Source organism: Mercenaria mercenaria, chromosome 4, assembly GCF_021730395.1.
Source record: "Mercenaria mercenaria strain notata chromosome 4, MADL_Memer_1, whole genome shotgun sequence".
Taxonomy (NCBI): domain Eukaryota; kingdom Metazoa; phylum Mollusca; class Bivalvia; order Venerida; family Veneridae; genus Mercenaria; species Mercenaria mercenaria.
In genome coordinates this window covers 38,735,591-38,742,775 of record NC_069364.1, presented here as the reverse complement: position 1 = coordinate 38,742,775, position 7,185 = coordinate 38,735,591, and positions in this window count along the sequence as shown.

Sequence of the window (7,185 nt, the reverse complement as noted above, 5' to 3'; positions counted from 1 at the left end):
GGTCACAAGGTTTTTCTATTATTTGACCTACTGACCTAGTTTTTGATGGCACGTGACCCAGTTTCGAACTTGACCTAGATATCATCAAGGTGAACGTTCTGACCAATTTTCATGCAGATCTTGTGAAATATATGGCCTCTAGAGAGGTCACAAGGTTTTTCTATTTTTAGACCTACTGACCTAGTTTTTGACGGCACGCAACCCAGTTTCGAACTTGACCTAGATATCATCAAGGTGAACGTTCTGACCAATTTTCATGCAGATCTTGTGAAATATATGGCCTCTAGAGAGGTCACAAGGTTTTTCTATTTTTAGACCTACTGACCTAGTTTTTGACGGCACGCAACCCAGTTTCGAACTTGACCTAGATATCATCAAGGTGAACGTTCCGACCAATTTTCATGAAGATCTTGTGAAATATATGGCCTCTAGAGAGGTCACAAGGTTTTTCTATTTTTAGACCTACTGACCTAGTTTTTGACGGCACGTGACCCAGTTTCGAACTTGACCTAGATATCATCAAGGTGAACGTTCCAACCAATTTTCATGAAGATCTTGTGACATATATGGCCTCTAGAGAGGTCACAAGGTTTTCTATTTTTAGACCTACTGACCTAGTTTTTGATGGCACTATCCCAGTTTCGAACTTGACCTAGATATCATCAAGATGAACATTCTGACCAACTTTCATAAAGATCCCATGAAAAATGTGACCTCTAGAGTGGTCACAAGCAAAAGTTTACGGACGGACGGACGGACGACGGACGACGGACACCGCGCGATCACAAAAGCTCACCTTGTCACTTTGTGACAGGTGAGCTAAAAAGTCTCAACTATGATTTATATTTAGCTAAAGCAGTCACAACAATGACTTACATGTATACTTTGCTTTAAACAATCTCATTTATGACCTACACCTTTTTCAAACAGTCACAGTTATGACATTATAAATTTGGTTATTAGCTCACCGTCACAAAGTGACAAGGTGAGCTTTTGTGATCGCGCGGTGTCCGTCGTCCGTCCGTGCGTGCGTGCGTCCGTAAACTTTTGCTTGTGACCACTCTAGAGGTCACATTTTTCATGGGATCTTTATGAAAGTTGGTCAGAATGTTCACCTTTATGATATCTAGGCCAAGTTCGAAACTGGGTCACGTGCCGTCAAAAACTAGGTCAGTAGGTCTAAAAATAGAAAAACCTTGTGACCTCTCTAGAGGCCATAATTTTCAATGGATCTTCATGAAAATTGGTCAGAATGTTCATCTTGATGATATCTAGGTCAAGTTCGAAACTCGGTCACGTGCGGTCAAAAACTAGGTCAGTAGGTCTAAAAATAGAAAAACCTTGTGACCTCTCTAGAGGCCATATATTTCAAAAGATCTTCATGAAAGTTGGTCAGAACGTTTACCTTGATGATATCTAGGTCAAGTTCGAAACTGGGTCACGTGCCTTCAAAAACTAGGTCAGTAGGTCAAATAATAGAAAAACCTTGTGACCTCTCTAAAGGCCATATTTTTCATGGGATCTGTGTGAAAGTTGGTCTGAATGTTCATCTTGATGATATCTAGGTCAAGTTCGAAACTGGGTCACGTGCGGTCAAAAAATAGGTCAGTAGGTCTAAAAATAGAAAAACCTTGTGACCTCTCTAGAGGCCATATATTTCATGAAATCTTCATGAAAATTTGTCAGAATGTTCACCTTGATGATATCTAAGTCAAGTTCGAAAGTGGGTCACATGCCATCAAAAACTAGGTCAGTAGGTCAAATAATAGAAAAACCTTGTGACCTAACTAGAGGCCATATTTTCCATGGGATCTGTATGAAAGTTGGTCTGAATGTTCATCTTGATGATATCTAGGTCAAGTTTGAAACTGGGTCACGTGCCATCAAAAACTAGGTCAGTAGGTCAAATAATAGAAAAACCTTGTGACCTCTCTAAAGGCCATATTTTTCAATGGATCTTCATGAAAGTTGGTCTGAATGTTTATCTTGATGATATCTAGGTCAAATTCGAAACAGGATCATGTGCGGTCAAAAACTAGGTCAGTAGGTCTAAAAATAGAAAAACCTTGTGACCTCTCTAGAGGCCATACTTGTGAATGGATCTCCATAAAAATTGGTCAGAATGTTCACCTTGATGATATCTAAGTCAAGTTCGAAAGTGGGTCACGTGCCTTCAAAAAGTAGGTCAGTAGGTCAAATAATGAAAAAACGTTGTGACCTCTCTAGAGGCCATATTTTTCATGGGATCTGTATGAAAGTTGGTCTGAATGTTTATCTTGATGATATCTAGGTCAAGTTTGAAACTGGGTCAACTGCGATCAAAAACTAGGTCAGTAGGTCTTGAAATAGAAAAACCTTGTGACCTCTCTAGAGGCCATACCCTTGAATGGATCTTCATGAAAATTGGTCAGAATGTTCACCTTGATGATATCTAGGTCAAGTTTGAAACTGGGTCACGTGCCTTAAAAAACTAGGTTAATAGGTCAAATAATAGAAAAACCTTGTGACCTCTCTAGAGACCATATTTTTCAATGGATCTTCATGAAAATTGGTCAGAATTTTTATCTTTATAATATCTAGGTCAAGTTCAAAACTGGGTCACATGAGCTCAAAAACTAGGTCACTATGTCAAATAATAGAAAAAATGACGTCATACTCAAAACTGGATCATGTGGGAAGAGGTGAGCGATTCAGGACCATCATGGTCCTCTTGTTTTTAAGTAGTCACAGCTGTGACGTGTACATTATTTCGATAAAACGTGTATAGTAATACTTTACAATGTTGTTCACTTGTACTTAGTTTAAAGCAGTCACAACAATGACTTTTATTTTGCTTTAAACAATCTCATTTATGACTTGTACTTTTTTCAAGTTGCCACAGCAAGATTTTTTCCAAACTTGGTACATAGGCTCAATATTATGTCTGAAATAGAAATATGAAATAAACTTCAAATGTTACCATGCTTGTTTTTAAATTATCTCTCCTCGAAATTGCTGTTTCAGTGATTTTTAGAGTTTTTCAATTTGAAAGCATAAACAAGAGGGCCATGATGGCCCTTTATCGCTCACCTGTTATCATTGCACTTGAAGACAAGAAGGTCCTCAGAAAAAATATTAAAAGGACAGGAACAACAAAGGGAAGAAATTTAACCAAAAAGAAAAAAAAAATCTTAAAAGTTACAGATATGTCAAAATACACCTAAACACTGGAGGTACCATCCATGTTGTACCACAGAAAAGTGGTCTCGGTTTTTCCCTACGGCCAATAATAAAAAAGTTACTAAAACTAAGCTATTTATAGTAACGGAAAAGGGAAGTAATTAAAAAGAAAATTATTGTAAGTGAACAAAAGGATCTGCCAAATAAATCTGTTGATATAAATGAAATTTCAGATCAGTATCTTCATTAGTTACGGAGATATACCAATTTTAATTTGAAATAAAGGGAGGTTATTTGACATAAAATCAGTCCATAGTTATCTACCCTGATTGGCTCAGTCCAACTAATGACAATAATGAAATTTCAAATAAGTCCTATAAGTACTTACTGATATAAATCCATTTTGATTACAATCAGGGGAGGTAATCAGATATAAAATAACTCTGGAACCTACGATTGGATCTGATTTGTCATGGAATCCAAGATTTATTGTTGTTGAAGATATTTTGGAAGTTTGTATCAAATAAAACCATAAATGAAGTCTCTATATGGCTGCAAAAGCCAAAATAGCCAATTTTGGACCTTTAGGGGGCCATAACTCTGGAACCCATGAAGGAATCTGGCCAGTTCAAGAAAGGAACCAAGATCTTGTGGTGATACAAGTTGTGTGCAAGTTTGGTTAAAATCAAATCATAAAAGAAGCTGCTATTGTGCAGACAAGGTCAAAATAGCTAATTTTGGCCCTTTCAGGGGCCATAACTCTGAAACCCATTAAGGGATCTGGCCGGTTCAACAAAGGAACTGAGATTTTATGGCGACACAAGTTTTGTGCAAGTTTGATTAAATTCAAATCATAAATGAAGCTGCTATTGTGCAGACAAGGTCAAAAAGCTAATTCTGGCCCTTTCAGGGGCCTTAACTCTGGAACCCATTATGGGATCTCGCCAGTTCAAGAAAGGAACTAAGATCTTATAGTGATACAAGTTGTGTGCAAGTTTGGTTAAAATAAAATCATAAATGAAGCTGCTATTGTGCAGACAAGGTCAAAATAGCTAATTCTGGCCCTTTCAGTGGCCATAACTCTGGAACCCATAATGGAAACTGGCCAGTTCAAGAAAGCAACCAAGATCTTATTGTGATACAAGTTGTGTGCCAGTTTGGTAAAAATCAAATCATAAATAAAGCTGTTATTGTGCAGACAAGGTCAAAATAGCTAATTTTGGCCCTTTCAAGGGCCATAACTCTGGAACCCATAATGGGATCTGGCCAGTTCAAGACAGGAACCGAGATCTTACGGTGATACAAGTTGTGTGCAAGTTTGGTTTAAAAAAAATCATAAATGAAACCACTATCGTGCAGACAAGAAATTGTTGACGGACGGACGCACGGACTGACGACGGGTGATCACAAAAGCTCACCTTGTCACTATGTGACAGGTGAGCTAAAAAATGCATGCTTAGATTGAAAATAGCTGTCTTGGTTAGACAGTTCTTTGACAGTAAATGAGTGAGCAACAACACTGTCAACGTCCTCTAGTCCTGGATTGAACGGAAAATACAAGTAAAATTTCCATATTGGCTTTACAGTGTCCAGAATCACCAGATGTCTAATCGGTGATATACATATACATGTATTTGATATTAACAATTTAATTGCAGTGTAAACAGGACTTTGGTGTACTTTTACTAGATTTCTACAATTATTTAATGGTGTTGGTCCATTCGTTACGACATACTTTTCAATGAACATTGATGAGAGTATATCAAAGAGACTGAAGAAGGTTGTTTTCCTTCATGTGTCATTCTACTATGAAGAAAACTTGAAGGAGATAGACACTGCCCATTTGGATTCTTTTGATGTCATAAAAACAGACAGTAAGAGTGTGTTGAAAGGGATTCAATAGGTTTCAGTAGGCATAAGCTTCCATGGTACTATCTTGTTTCAATGTTAACTGATTCCTGTTGAATGTGGGGGGACATAAATCTGATTTAGAGAAAAAAATACAGTACTCAAAGCACCACACCTGTTGGAAATAGCTGGGGATTCAGTTCATCATACACACAATGCTGCCAAGGCATTTTGTATGCCCTTTGAAGGATGGCTGGAAAGGTTGTTTAAAGATATACATACAGACTTTCATTGGTCCACTGACCTGAGAGATCAGCCAAGTGAGATTTGTTTGATACTTAACATTGCATTCGCAATGCCCAAGAGATTTCTTGCTCATAGATTTCTATCTGCCTACAATTTGGCTCTTGATTCAATGTTTGCATACTTGGGTTTTTTATTCATCATACCTGCAAAGAAGACACAGACTCCATAAATTATCCATAGGAAGGGTCTTTCCAGAGAAAGTCAGCAGATAATGTATGCAATCAAAACTGTTGTTTCAAAAAAAAAATCGTGACTGTTGATAGGAGGGAAAGAAAAAGTAGGGAATGAGAACAGCTGTTTCGAGCAAAGCTAAGAACATTTCTTTTGTTTTGAGTTTATGTTGGTGTTTTGCAGCAGCTGAAGTAGACCTTAATGCTATATCAGACATAGGAGTCAATGCTGCATACATTGAATGATAAACAAATTACACTACTGAGGATTTTTTTGACTGTTCCTGAAGCAACAGTTCATTTCCAAAACTGGCAAACAACCACGGATGATTGTTTTAGGTAAATTACAGTTTCACCTTCCATGCTAGTTAATGTTTATGGGAGACAACTGTTAAATTTGGAATTTGGTAGTTTCAAAGTCTTACAAGATTGCCATTAAGACTGTTCTGAAAGCAGGATATGAGGCTTGTGGATGAGTACTATAGAAGAATGGCAACCAACTTCTCGAGGCAGCTGTGGATCTAACGGCAAGAAAACACAGTATAGCTCTATCCCGCCTTAAACAACTGCCTCTTCTTGTAATTAATGTGCACTGTAAAAATCAAGACAAGTTTGAGAGTGAAATACTTAGATAATTATTTATTATGTTGCTGACCCTATACTGCCCAGTTACACCCCAGGTGAAAGAGCAGACAGATGGTTGGGGAAAGTATCTAAAGATTACCCACATCTCGGTAAACTTGTCCTTGCTTTGCTGACACGTTTTCATGGACCAGTAGTGGAGGGGGTGTTTCACTCAATGGCAAGTTAAAGTTTACTAAGTAAACATTGTTTATATGAAATCGTAACCATTTACTTTAATTAGTTTTCAATGTTTACAGAATCTATTCCAGTCTATAGCATTCATGAACGGTCACCCAACCTCGTTATTTTTCCCGTCGTCTTCACCAGCCACTGAAACAAAGTCTTTCTTTCTTTGTTTACAGGTGCTTCAGCATCATAAATTTAATCAACGGCTTATTATTTAATTTACACTTCTCAAAGACAATTTACAACAAAGTTCTCAAAGTGCAGTTCAGACATTTTGTATCGACATCGAAACGTGCCTGTCTATAAATGGAATATTCCAGATTTTAAAATAAATTATATTGGAAAGCGTGCCATGGACAAAAATGGCGATCAAATTAAGGAGCCGTAAAAACAATAGATCAAATTATGATATGAAAAATCCAGACAATTGGGGTGTTATATAATACAAGAAACGCGGCAATGCCACGGAACCAGGTTTTCAACACTTTTCATAAGAATAAAAAAGTATACTGAATCACAGTGCACCACTTTAAAGCACAACCCTAACCCTAACCTAACCCTAACCCTAACCCTATGAAAAGCAAAAAGTGCTCAAAAGTCTTCTGAATAGCCAATTTTAAATACTTCTGATATCCATAGAGACAGAATGTGGTATTAAAATGAAATAAAGACCATTTTAAGAAGTTAAACTCTTGCAAAATTAATTATTCATTTTGTACTTTTTCCCAATTTTGTGGAAAACGACGCGAAAATTCCCAATTCAAAGGGTAGGGCTGTGTTCCCAGCAGAAATATATTTTGTAAAATCACTGACTTACACTTTCATATACAGACTTCTGCTGTTTTCTGAAAGCAGACCCTTATCAATGACATCACAGATCCTTACAGTGCTA